Source organism: Narcine bancroftii, chromosome 9, assembly GCF_036971445.1.
Source record: "Narcine bancroftii isolate sNarBan1 chromosome 9, sNarBan1.hap1, whole genome shotgun sequence".
In the NCBI taxonomy this organism is placed as follows: Eukaryota; Metazoa; Chordata; class Chondrichthyes; order Torpediniformes; family Narcinidae; genus Narcine; species Narcine bancroftii.
Genome location: NC_091477.1, coordinates 17,909,714 through 17,924,318, shown reverse-complemented (window position 1 = coordinate 17,924,318; position 14,605 = coordinate 17,909,714). Strand labels below are relative to the sequence as shown.

The window sequence follows — 14,605 nt, the reverse complement described above, 5'->3', positions numbered from 1 at the left end:
ATCAAAGGATAGATAAATAATTATACACCTTTTAATGTTTGATAGAATATTCAATGACATGCCAAATCTCCTCAGACATTTTAGAAATTTGAGTCATTGGTGTGATTTCTCACAATGGCCTCACAGTGCTGTATATTGGAGGGGTACTCTGATCTGTAGATATGTGCCAAACTCTAAACCTAAGCATGTAGAATGTACTCAGCAAACATTCATCTATGAGCCTACTACCAGGTTTACTGCCCAAGATGGCAGTGGCCATAAGAGGATGCAGAATCCAGGTGAGCAGCAGACCAGTGCAGGGCACCAAAAATGGGGAAAATATCCCCTTTTTGAGAAGGAGAACCAGAGGAGATGACAGGAAGGTGACCATGGCAGCAGCTGAAAGACGCACACAGCTACAGGCAGTCAGTAACTTGTAGTCGAGGGACTCATGGAACTGGGAGTCGTGAGGGTGCTTAGAGCAAGAAGGGCTGCCGAAGGGCCTTGGGTGTTGAAGTTTTCCTGAACGTGTCAGGGCTTTGGAACTGGAGCTTGGGTTGCTGAGGGATTTAACAAGGTTCTGTGTAGTTGCAGATGCTGGAGGAGAATCCACAGATGCTCAATGATTCTGAAGGGACTTGCTTTTTTTTGTAAGGGGTGCTAAACCTTTGTCTTTTGGCTAAAAGTGCCTCTTTTTTCTTCCTTACTGCAGGCAGAAAGAAATATTGTGCAATATTACATTTTTTTATTATTAATTTTAAATCTTGAATCATGCCACTGTACTCAGCTTTAAACCAGAAGTAGAAATTACCCTGCTAATCTTGCCGACTATTTGAAAGGGCATGTTTTTTTGATCCCAAGCCCTAATTTTTCATCCATCAGCTATAAATTCTTTATTGGCTTTGCAAATTCCACCATACTTCACACAGAAAATTCAAGATTCTGACATCATTCTAAAGGAAAAAAATGTCTTCATCTGTCTAGATATTTGTAAGTGATCCAATGATCCAAGTCGTGCTTCTCTGTCTCTGGTTCTGAAGCTAAGCTGTTAATATCCAAGGCCCTTCAGGATCTCTGCTTGCCATTTCCACCCTCATAAATCCCAGTCCCAACACCCAGCTGCCATGAGCCTGTCTCGATCAGCCCACAGTGATGCGAGTCCAATGGCTGCCAAACTCCTTGTTGTTGCACTGCTGTGGTCTCATACCCTGTAAGACCTTCTCCAAGGCTTCTTCTCTGCGGGGTGGCATTCTCTTGTTCTGGTGCTCTGCGCTGGTCTGCTGCTCCCTCAGAGCCAACATCTCTCATGGTCATGGCTGCCAGGCACGGGTGCTGTCATCCTGGGAACGAACCTCTGTGGATTTGCTGATATTACTGCCGGCTCTGTTTAGAGGCCATTTACACCTGTTATGGGGCTATTGGCATAGCTCTCCATAATCTGTTGGCCATCTCAAGTACCATGTACATCACACATGTCAAACTCAGGCCCGCGGGCCAAATTTGGCCCGTGATATAATTATATTTGGCCCGCAAGATCATATCAAATATGTATTAGAGCTGGCCCGCTGGCCGCCGCGCCAGTATAGCGCATGCACAGCTAATACTACAAATCCCAGAATGCTTTGCAAATGCGTTGGCGCCGGCCCGTCAGCCCGCTAATCGCCCCCACCTCCTCTCTTTACTTTCATTAGCATCTGCGACCTGTCGCCCAACTCGCATGTAATAAACCCCTTACGAAAAATGGCCAAACTAAAGACAGAAAACAGGACCTTTCAAGACAGGTGGGAGGCAGACTATATGTTCATCATTTTAAAAGACAAACCTGTTTGTCTTGTGTGTGGAGCCAGCGTGTCTATAGTTAAAGAATATAACATACGACGACACTATGAAACGAAACACCAGGACAGGTACAAGGATCTGAACGAGAAGCTAAAGCTCCAGAAGGTGGAGGAGATGAAAAGAAGTCTGGTTTTACAGCAAACTTTATTTTATATTTTGTTTCTCATTTGTTAATGCTTCTTCTGGAAAGAGTTTAACCAAAACTATTATTAAACATTTATTTTAATAAGAAAAAGTTTAACATTACGTATGTTGAAAGAAGAGAAAACATGCAGATGTTGTTGAAAGTTTTCAATAAATATTTAGTTGGGCCCACGACTTAGTCCAAGTTTTTAATTTTGGCCCTCAGTGAATTTGAATTTGACACCCCTGATGTTCAAGATCTCACCAAGTTGAATACGTTGGGCTACCTTTTACGAGTTTGTGAGAGTTTTTCAACCTTGTTTCTATTAACTATTATAACGTGGATGGTTTGCCACAAAATGAAGTTGAATACACAATTAATGTGTCACTTCTCCAGGTGCTGCAGTTTTCTGGAGTCATGCTGAATTTCTGCTGGTAAGATTTAAATGCTTCAGCAAAGTGCTGGTGGCAGGATTGAGGGTTATAAAGCACGACATTCTCTCCCACCACTGGGTCAAAGCAATTACTTGCAAAATAACTTGAAGCAGGTGATTTTTATCATGAGTGTTTGACAAAGGTACTCCTTGCAAAAACATAAAGGAAATTAACTCACTGATGGCAAAAAAACGATCAAACAAACCCTAAATCGTAGAACCTCTGGAGAGCAAAGAATTTCTACCAACCAACAGCCATCTTCAAAAGAGTTTTGTTGATACTCAGGCACGAGATAGAAAGGCAGGTGTGTTTTGATATTCTGCCATGAGCTTGTTTTGAAATTCAGGGTAAGACAAGAGTTGATTTTTGGCTGACTCCGAATGAGGGGAACCCCAGGTAGGAGCAGAGTTTAAAAAAAAGTGAGAGGCTTGGGCACCTGACTGTAATGTTCTACTGCAGGTGGCAGGATAAGTTGTTTGAATACATAGCTCAGGCCTGAAACATTGGTGATATATCTTAATGTCCTATGGACACTGAGTTACTCCAGCATTTTTGTGTGTTTTTACTGCAATCATAGTACATGCCAAACTGCATGAGTTTTTCAAGCTTTGTTGGGACCAAGGTAAACTGCCTCAGGATCTTCGTGATGTCACCATCATCACCCTGTACAAAAACAAAGGCGAGAAATCAGACTGCTCAAACTACAGGGGAATCACGTTGCTCTCCATTGCAGGCAAAATCTTCGCTAGGATTCTACTAAATAGAATAATACCTAGTGTCGCCGAGAATATTCTCCCAGAATCACAGTGCGGCTTTCGCGCAAACAGAGGAACTACTGACATGGTCTTTGCCCTCAGACAGCTCCAAGAAAAATGCAGAGAACAAAACAAAGGACTCTACATCACCTTTGTTGACCTCACCAAAGCCTTCGACACCGTGAGCAGGAAAGGGCTTTGGCAAATACTAGAGCGCATCGGATGTCCCCCAAAGTTCCTCAACATGATTATCCAACTGCACGAAAACCAACAAGGTCGGGTCAGATACAGCAATGAGCTCTCTGAACCCTTCTCCATTAACAATGGCGTGAAGCAAGGCTGTGTTCTCGCACCAACCCTCTTTTCAATCTTCTTCAGCATGATGCTGAACCAAGCCATGAAAGACCCCAACAATGAAGACGCTGTTTACATCCGGTACCGCACGGATGGCAGTCTCTTCAATCTGAGGCGCCTGCAAGCTCACACAAAGACACAAGAGAAACTTGTCCGTGAACTACTCTTTGCAGACGATGCCGCTTTAGTTGCCCATTCAGAGCCAGCTCTTCAGCGCTTGACGTCCTGCTTTGCGGAAACTGCCAAAATGTTTGGCCTGGAAGTCAGCCTGAAGAAAACTGAGGTCCTCCATCAGCCAGCTCCCCACCATGATTACCAGCCCCCCCACATCTCCATCGGGCACACAAAACTCAAAACGGTCAACCAGTTTACCTATCTCGGCTGCACCATTTCATCAGATGCAAGGATCGACAATAAGATAGACAACAGACTCGCCAAGGCAAATAGCGCCTTTGGAAGACTACACAAAAGAGTCTGGAAAAACAACCAACTGAAAAACCTCACAAAGATAAGCGTATACAGAGCCGTTGTCATACCCACACTCCTGTTCGGCTCCGAATCATGGGTCCTCTACCGGCACCACCTACGGCTCCTAGAACGCTTCCACCAGCGTTGTCTCCGCTCCATCCTCAACATCCATTGGAGCGCTTACATCCCTAACGTCGAAGTACTCGAGATGGCAGAGGTCGACAGCATCGAGTCCACGCTGCTGAAGATCCAGCTGCGCTGGATGGGTCACGTCTCCAGAATGGAGGACCATCGCCTTCCCAAGATCGTGTTATATGGCGAGCTCTCCACTGGCCACCGTGACAGAGGTGCACCAAAGAAAAGGTACAAGGACTGCCTAAAGAAATCTCTTGGTGCCTGCCACATTGACCACCGCCAGTGGGCTGATATCGCCTCAATCCGTGCATCTTGGCGCCTCACAGTTTGGCGGGCAGCAACCTCCTTTGAAGAAGACCGCAGAGCCTACCTCACTGACAAAAGGCAAAGGAGGAAAAACCCAACACCCATCCCCAACCAACCAATTTTCCCCTGCAACCGCTGCAATCGTGTCTGCCTGTCCCGCATCGGACTTGTCAGCCACAAACGAGTCTGCAGCTGACGTGGACTTTTTACCCCCTCCATAAATCTTCGTCCGCGAAGCCAAGCCAAAGAAGAGTATCTGCAGACTTTCATGTTTCACTCCAACAACGTCATGAATGTTTGAAGCAAAAAAAAGTGCAGATGTTGTCAACCTGAAAGGAAATTAAAAAAAAATTTTTTTTTAATACTCCACGTCAGGACATGCAGAGAGAATAAAATTGAAAAAAAATGTTCTAGGTCGATGCCCTCTATTCAGAATTGATCAAGGTCTGCATATTGGACTTACCTGAGACCTGAGAGGGAAAGAAACTGGTGAATTCCCCAGAAGTCCTAAACAGCTGGGACTTGTGCAAAGGGCTCAGTCATGGTGCAATCTTGCGGTGATGTGGAAAGGGAGGCACACTTGGTAAGCCAATTTTGTTTATAGTTGATTTGTCATATTCTCATGGGCTTAGAAGAGTAGAGAAACTGCCTCCTTTTTATCTTCATAACTTCTCTGATGAATTCACCTCGTGTTAGGCAGTGTGCCTGCAGGACCCAGCAGGGACCTCCAGATCAGTCAGTTTTAACAGGTGGAAACATACACCCTGTGGACATCTTGGCCATTTTTGTCACAAGTTAGCATGCTAAGTAAATCTGGCCTTCAAAATCAGCCAAACATTCCTGGTAGAATTGTCCATTCACCAACCAGTTTTGCACCTAATGCATCGCAAAACAATGGCTGAGAAATTCAATTGCATAATCCTGTTTTATGCAATTAAACATAATTTTACTCAGAGTGAAACATAATAATGTTACATCACTCTATATATTCAGCAGGACATGTGTGTCAAATATTTCATGTTATTCCCTGAATAATGTTACTTGGAGATTTGCAGAGGAACTTGAACAAGTTCTTCCAGGAACAATTAACATTGCAGCATTTTAGGAACCTCTGATAAGGTGAGTGTCATACTTAACCTTCATCCTTTACTCACCATCCACCTTATCCCCTAACATTGCATTAATCTCCACTTATCCACATCTTGCTCCCAACCTTCCAAAAACTGAGATCTAATCCACTGAGTTATAATGGTAATGACCAGTCCCATTAAGGTGTCAAGCCTTCAACATCTGACTTCAGATCTCAGCGATTAACCTCTCCATGCTTAATTCCAGACCCATGCATTTCTGTTGGACAACCACCTCGCCTTTCCCCAACCATCTACTTAGCACTAATTTCTCCCCCCCACCCCCAACTTTCCCCCAAATTCCCCAGTGTTAATCAAATTGTATATTAACACTTTAGAGTGTGAAATACTCTTTCAATGGCATCTGTGGGCTTGGGATCAATCACCATGATCTGGAATGTGATGTTTCAAAAGTTAGGTAAGCAAAATTAGTAGCGTTCAAAATAATATCCAATAGAAATTTGAAAATGAAATATAAAATACAGGACTCTGGAGAAAGGGAGATGATTGGGACTAAATTGGTCAGACATAAACACAATGGTTTCGATGAATTTCTTTTGTTCTTTATGGATGGAATAAAATTGCCAATGATGTATCCAATTGAGCTGGAAATAGTCTTGGAGATAAATACCGACCCTTACTTTTCTACAGTGTGCATTATCCATAAATACCTCTTTAAATGTTATCCTTTAATTTACATTCTCTGCACCACATTACTCTGATTTCACATGGATTTTCTGGCACTCCTTCGGGGTTTTTATGCACAAAAGCCACATTATTGCCTCCTCATTTTTATTTAAAAAAAGGTGAATTTACCTTTTATGCAGAGGACGAAAAATGTGTTCTGTGCTCCAGAACAGCGTGCTGGCTTCCAGTGCAAAAGGGGGCAGGTAGCACAGCAGTGGCTGCCCTGTGACAGCCCTGCTGCCTGACAGACCCCCACCCCGCTGCCTGAGCACTCCTTATCCCACTCCACTCCACTGGCTGCTCTGTGACAGCACAGCAGGGAGACGGTGTCAATCATTTTACCTTCCTGTTTGGAGCCAGTTTTATGCAGGTGACTTTGTTTTTCATCTGACACTATCACCCTCAGCGGAGGGAACCTGAAACTAGTTGGACCAGCCCTTTATGCAGGTAAGTGGAGTGTCTTCAAAGCAGAGGGAATTTGCCTTACAGATCACTAATTTTCACTATAAATTTGGGCCTCGCCGCTCCACCTGGTCCTGAAAGCCTTTGGTGGCTGGCATCCCTGTGGAGACTATCGACAGCTCAACGAGGCAACAGTTCCTGACCGTTACCCCATCCCTCACATCCAAGACTTTACGGCCAATATGCACGATCCGAGGGTTTTCTCCAAAGTTGACCTGGTGTGCGGATATCACCAGATCCCAGTGCACCCTGTGGACATACCCAAGACAGCCACCATCAACCCCTTTGGCTTGTTTGAATTCCTGCGCATGAGTTTCAGGCTCAAGAATGCTGCTAAGACCTTCCAGCACCTCATGGACTCTGTGGGTAGGGACTTGGATTTCGTCTTTATTTATTTGGATGACATCCTCGTCGCCAGCAAGGACCAGGCGCAACACAAGGCTCACCTACGCGCCCTTTTCTCTCGACTGGCCGATTTTAGCCTTACCATCAACCTAGCCAAGTGCCAGTTCGGGAAAGAGTCCATGCAGTTCCTGGGCCATACCATCACGGCCGAAGGAGCCACGCCTGCCACTGCGAAGGTCACCGCTATCAGGGAGTTCCCACGCCTGGACAGCCTCAAGGTGCTGCAGGAGTTCACAGGTATGGTCAACTTTTACAACTGCTTCATCCCGGGAGCTGCGTGCATCATGCAGCTGCTATTCGCCCTCATTGCAGCCAAGCACAAAACACTCGCATGGAACCCAGAAGCCACACCACATTCGAGGCCACCAAGGATGCCCTTGCAAAGACCACCATGCTTGCCCACCCGTACACCAACCTGCATATGGCACTCTCTGTCAATACCTCTGCCACAGCCATTGGTGCCATCCTGGAGCAGCAGGTGAATGGACATTGGAAGCCTTTGGCATTCTTCAGCCGCATGCTTCGCGCGCCGGAACCCAATTATAGTGCCTTCGACAACAAGTTACAGGGCATGTACCTGGCGGTGCGGCATTTCCGCTATTTTTTGGAGGGGAGGACTTTTACCATCTTCACTGACCACAAACCCCTCACTCAGGCACTCGTGATGGCAAAGGATCCCTGCTGAGCCCGCTAGCAGCTTCACCTCTCCTTCGTGTCGGAGTTTACCACCGACATTCGGCACAAGGTGGGGAAGGACAATGTGGTTGCCGATGCACTCTCACAACCGGCCATCTGCGTGCTGACGCACGGCCTCGACTTCGACCATCTCGCCCAGGACCAGAAGTCTGATGAGGAGACGAGAGCTTGCAAAACCGCCATCACAGGCCTGCGGTTCCGAGACCTCCCAAATCTGAGCGGCGAAGACACCATCCTGTGCCATATCTCCATGGGCACCCCATGACCGGTGGTTCCCCAGCAGTGGTGCAGGCAGGTCTTCCGTCACATCCACGACCTTTCACATCCGTCCATCAGGTCCACGGTCCGGATGGTGGGAGAACGGTTCATATGGCATGGGCTGCGGAAGCAGATTGCGGGCTGGGCCAGAACATGCACCCATTGCCAGGCATCTAAGATGCACAGACACACCAGGGCGCCCATACAGGAGTTCGAGCATGTCTGGGAATGGTTCAGCCACATTCACGTGGACATCGTCGGGCCCTTACCCATTTCCCGGGGCAACCGTTACCTGTTTACGATGGTGGACCGCACCACTCACTGGCCTGAGGCGATCCTGAGGCCAGATGCCTCCACTGACTCCTGCTCCCGAGTACTGTTGCACGGTTGGGTTGCCTGGTTCGGCGTCCCAGGTAACCTCAGCAGTGATTGGGGTGCGGGCACCAGCTCGCTAACAGGTTGGGGATCCAGCTACACTGCACCATGGCCTACCACGCACAGGCCCATGGACTGGTCGAACATCTGCACCGCCATCTTAAGTCAGCACTCATGGCCCGCCACACCGGTCCCGACTAGGTGGACGAACTGCCTTTGGTGCTCCTGGGCATTCGCTCCACTCCCAAGGAAGATCTGAAGGCGTCATCTGCTGAGCTGGTCTACGGTGCGCCGCTGGCACTACCTGGTGAGTTTGTCAATGCGCCTCACAATCCCCAGCGGTTGCCACATGAACTACTTCTTCACCTCAGGGCATGCTTGGACTCGTTTGAAACCTCACCGCCTCCCAGGCATGGCACCCGCCCATCTCACATTCCCGGCAAACTGCTTTCCGTGGAGTATATTTTCGTTCGACAGGACCTGACCGTAGCACCTCTGCAGTGACTGTATGAGGGGCCATACAGAGTTGTACAGCAATCCAGCTCCACATTCACTCTGGACATTTGCAGCAGGTGGGAGCTGTTTACCGTGGACAGGCTGAAGCCAGCGCATCTCGATCCTACTGAGCCCATGGTCGTAGCCCAGCCTAAGAATCAAGGCCTCCTGGCAAAAAAAGACATTGGTTCCGGTTCTGTGTGGGGGGGGGGGGGCGGGTGCTGTATGGCAGCTCACCACTAGGCAGGCGAAATGGCCCCGCTTGTAAGCCACGTGGCAGGGCAGCCGGCCAAAATGGCGCCGTCGGGGGTGTTTCCTTCCTCCCAGCACGGGGTTCAGAAGCCAACGCTAGGGAACCACGTGACACCAGGGTGACATCAGCGCCCTCCAGCGTGTTTCTCAGCCAGGTCTGGGCTGGGAGTATAAGTACTGCCCAGCAGCCTGCAATAAACTAGTCTGCTCACTGAGCTCAACCCGTCTGGTTGTGTGTGTCCTTTCAGAAGCAGAGTAACTGCCGCTACAGCGACTTACTTCTTGAAACTTTGATCCCACATTCACTTATGAGTGGCTCAATCACACCATACAATTCTTGATCATAATTGAACTGCATGAAAATGCAAATTGAGATAAGATGTAAAGATCGTTTGTGGTTTCAATCCTTCATTTTAATGGAACTGTTACCTTTGGAGCAGAAGCTATGTTATGATTTTCAATCTCTGTGGTTTTACGAGATAGGTAAAAGAGTATTGTAAATTGATTCATAATTCTTTTGTGCTGTGAAATAACTTATCTCTGCATATAATACTGTCACTGAGCTGCCGAGTTCTTTTATCCTCTGTTTAATAACACCCCTTGATGTTCTTGACTGTATGGCATCTTTTCTCAGTAAATGAGCAGTATATTGATACCTTAAACCATTGCTAAAGGTACCCAAGCAGAGAATAAAAGGAATCATATGAATTATAGGAGATGAGTAATCTGTCAGAAACGTGAACCTCTAGAGGCTTTCAGGCCTTTCCTCTCTTAAGTGCTCCGATGCCTTTCGATAATGTACTCATTTCATTACAAAAATCTATTTCACTGGCCACTGATTTTACAAGAAAAGGAAAACATGTACTTTTTTTTCTTAAAATTAAAGGGAATCGCAGCATGCATTACACTGCAGGATAGAAGTTGCACGAAAGAGTGCAGTCTTATTGTATCCTACCTCAGGGAGTTTTTTCAAATACCTGAGCACCAAATGTGCAATAGTTAACAGAATTATGACTGTTTATTTCAGCCTTCTGTACATATGACATGCAGACACATGGGGTTGCATGGTTTAGGTAGACATGGCAGCTGGTGTTCCATGTTCATTATACTAAGCAGATAATCCTCACAGAAGAGTAGGTCTCATGTGCCTTAAATAAAAAGGTGAGCTTGTTTTAATATTGTTAATAGGAGGATTTGCTTTATCTGACTGTTCTCAGCCAGGAGAAGCATTCAATTTCTTCCATATTAATTATTCTTTGTCTCTCTCTTTTCATTATTCTACTCATTACACTTTCTACCTTCATTTACCCTCCACCCCATCACTTCTAACCCCGACAAAGAGAAGCAAGAGAAAAGGCTAAAGAGAGGAATAAAAAGTGAAGCAAGATTCAAAGGAAGAAAATGATAAAAAAGAGAAACAAAGCAAAGACTTAAGAAAGTAGCCGCAAAAACAAAAGCAATTTAACATGTGAAGAACAAAGAAATTCTGCAACTGAAAATTTATTTTCACCGTTACAAGATTAAAAACTAATTTTACAGCAGTGAAATGTGGTAATATCCATCTGTGAACTGCCTTCAGGGAGAGTAATTCCAAGGAAAGAATCTGGTCCGGGCGGAGTATTAAAAACCTGCACTGATGCTCTCGTTTCAGACATCAATGGTACCACTGTCCAAGAGGAGTATGGTAACCTGCCTAAATGGGTATCGACTAGTGGCATTCATACCCACAGTGATGAAGTGTTTTGAAAGGCTGGTCTTGAAGCATATCTGCTCTTATCTGAGCAGCAACATGGATCCATTCCAAATTGCCTACCATAGCAACAGATCTACAGAGGATGCCATCTCACTGGCCTCATACAAAGCCCAGGAACACTTGGACAGCAAAGATGTACACATCAGGATGCTTTTTATCAACTACATATTGGCATTCAACACCATCATCCCCTCAAAATTAATGAGCAAACTCCAAGATCTGGGACCCAACACCCCACTACATAATTGGATCATGGATTCCTTCACTGCCAGACCATAATCAGTGAAGATTGGTAAGATAACTCTTCCACAATCTCCATCATTACTCAGACACCACAGGGCTACTTTCTTTGCCCCCCTGCTCTATGAGCTATACACCCATGACTGTGTGGCTCAATATAACAAAAGCACCATCTACAAATTTGCTGATTCCTCTCATTTTCCCTTCCTGAAGTCAACAATCGGCTCCTTGGTTTTGGTGATATTGAGTGCGAGGTTGCTGTTGGTGTACCATTCAGCCAAGTTTTCAATCTCCCTCCTGTATGCTGGCTCATCGACCCTTTTTATACAACCCACTACCACAATATCATCAGCGAATTTGTAGATGGTATTGTTGCTGTACCAAGCCACACAATCATAGAGCAGGGGGCTAAGAATGCAGCCCTGTGGTGCTCCTGAACTGATGAAGATTGCGGAGATGTTCTTACCAATCCTTACTGATTAAGGAATATTGTGTTTGTCTCCAGGAGTCATTGTTCAATTCCTGCCTACTCACTCTGATCCCTTCAGAATCAATCATCCATCTCGTTAAGGTAAAATCCAATTCTTTACTATTTTACAGATCACTGTAACTATAGCCTTGCATAAGTAGGATCTTTTATGATCGTTTTTTTGTAACCAGTTTCTAGGAGCTGTGGTTGTACTTTGGAGCCTTAGTCAATAACCTACAAAATAAAACAACTTTCCTGCCTGAAGATGTTCAAAGTGAGTGCTCCAGCAGTTTATTCAATTAAACTGGAAACATACTGCATCTCTGCAGAGTGTCTCATTTGAACGAGCAAGCTTTCCAACCAGGACCCTCTAGTTAAAAACATCAATTATGTGCAAAGGATATTGACTAAATTTATCATCTGTCTCTTTCTTTCTTCCCCTTCTGGCTATGTTCTGTTATATTGTCATAGTTTAAACTGTTAGTGGGAGTAATAGATCTGCATTCTTGCTGCGTTCCTGTAAGTACCTGTTCAGCAGATTTAAGCCTGGTTAGCACATGGCAGGAATCACCTGGGATTGTAAGGTTCAGAGGGTTTGCTGCCTGGAGAGAGAAAAAAAAATCTTCAGACCGGTAATCTGAATTCATAACCTAAAACATGCTTAAAAAAAACAGTGAGGGCTATAAAAGGATTCGGTGTTAAATCTATATTCAGCACAACAGGAGGGAATGACTCTTCTTTATCTCTGGGTCAGAGTCGTGCCATTTCTTTTGGTGAGGCGTGCGATTTTACTTAAATGGAAGTACGCTGCCCCACCTACTCATGATCAGTGGCTACGGGACATCATGTCTTTGTTTGAATATGGAAAAGATTTGTTCTTCAATTCTTAAATCAGATACAAGATTCCAGAAGTTATGGGGGTCATTTATGACTCACTATCTTACTTTATAATTTTACTCCAATGTAATTAAATTGTCGGAATTATCTTTTCCACGTTCTTTGAATTAATATTTTTTAAACATTTGTTTTTCTTTTAACACCAGTCATATAAAGCATCTGGCAACATAGTTAGGTAAGGGGCTTGAGTTTTTCTCCTTTATTATTTTCAGCTTTCCTTTTTTGTATAATGAGTATTTTTTCTAAAAAAAGGTATATACTATTTAAAATATGAACTATCGATATGATTTACAATTTATGTATGTTAGTGATATATGGAATATTTTATTTAGTTTATGAAACTCTCCATACTATCTTATTGAATTGTACCCTTTTGTTAGTATAAGTTGTTTATTAAAATCAATAAAAAAAATAAAAAAATAAAAAAGAAATAACAGTGAGACACAGATCAGGATACACTTGTGTAACTAACTTAGATGTTAATGAGAATTGCATTAACATCAGCTCACAACTTAAGGAACTGGATATTTTAATTCATGCATAATTTCTGGCAATGACAAAAGCTAACAGAATGGTAATTATTCCTCACTGACAAAAGACAAAGGAGGAAAAACCAACACCCAACCCCAACCAACCAATTTTCCCTTGCAACCGCTGCAACCGTGCCTGCCTGTCCCACATCGGACTTGTCAGTCACCAACAAGCCTGCAGCAGACATGGACATACCCCTCCATAAATCTTCGTCCGCGAAGCCAAGCCAAAGAAGAAGAAAGGTAATTATTAAAACAAAATGTTTAGGGAAATGAATACAAGTGGAGGAAAGTTATGCTTCAGTGAAACACATGAGACAACATCTGTTATGCTGAGTCAACTCCTGTCTCCTTTTCTAAGAAAGGATTGGAACTTGTACATGGAAGGTTTATTTGGCTAATACTTGGGTGAGTGTCCTCTGAAGGAAGGTTAGACATGTTAGGCATATATCCACTGGAGTTTAGAAGAATTCATTGAAACATAAGATCCTGAGAAATTTTGAGAGGGTGCATAAAGAGATGGTATAACCACACAGTAGAAATTTGGCAGGGTCTCCAATGTCATACCAAACTTCTGCCAACTCCTGAGTAAGGTTGGAGAGTTTAGCAAAAAGAGATAGCAAAATAAGTATCTGTACTATTACAGCAATAACCGATACACAGCAATTCTTAGTCTCACTTTTCAATAGCCAGACTGAACCTGCACCCTCACACTGATACTCAATGCATTGCGTCTCTTTTCAATAGCCAGCACTGGGAAGATCTGAGTAAATCAGGATTTTATACCAATTTAATATTTATTGGATTAAAAATGAGTCACCTCCAATTTCTGGGCAAGTGAACACAAGCTATTTCTCCAATAACCATGTAAATTAAGCAAAAAAGAGATCCATTGTAAGAGAACGTCTATCCCAATTATTCCCTGCATCATGCCTGTAAAAGTCAAATTTGATTTTAAACAACACTTGTCATTCTAAAATAAAACAGAAAACTATGAAATACTCAGCAAATCAGAAAATATTTTAAGAGAAAACAACAGGTTTCAACAGACCTGGAAATGCTTCTGCATTGTTGGTATTTTGCTCGCCATGTCATTAGTCTAATTTATAAAATTATAGAATCATTGAGAAATATTGTTTTACTTTTACATACTAATCTATTTAACCATGAAGTCTTCATCAATGCTTTAAGATATAGCTCTAGGCAATTTAATAAAACTTCAGCAATTAAATCAGGAGTGGAGAGGACATGTTGAATTTTACAAATCTCTGGTGAGACCACACTTATGGGCACCTCATTATAGAAAGGACGTGGAAGGGTGCAGAGGAGATTTACCAGGATGTGGCCTGGATTGGAAAGCAAATTTTGTGGCAAGGTTAGCAGAGCTTGGACTTCTCTCCTCGAGCAAAGAAGAATGAGAGGAGACTTGATAGAGATCTACAAGATTATGAGGGGCAGACAGCACCTGTTTCCCAGGGCAGGAATGGCAAATACCAGAGGATATATGTACAAAGTTAAGGGAGGTAAGTTTAGGGGAGACATCAGGGGTAAGTTTTTTTTTCACA

The 14,605-nt window shown here is 44.1% G+C and overlaps 1 long non-coding RNA gene across 1 annotated transcript in view; it reads left to right on the top strand.

Annotated features, from left to right (window-relative positions):
• The first annotated feature begins 12,650 nt into the window (after positions 1-12,650).
• Positions 12,651-14,605, top strand: part of LOC138743244 (uncharacterized) — a 38,667-nt gene continuing 36,712 nt past the window's right edge. Inside the window, exon 1 of the long non-coding RNA XR_011344752.1 lies at positions 12,651-12,685. This is a non-coding gene — a long non-coding RNA (uncharacterized lncRNA). The remainder of the gene's footprint in view (positions 12,686-14,605) is intronic.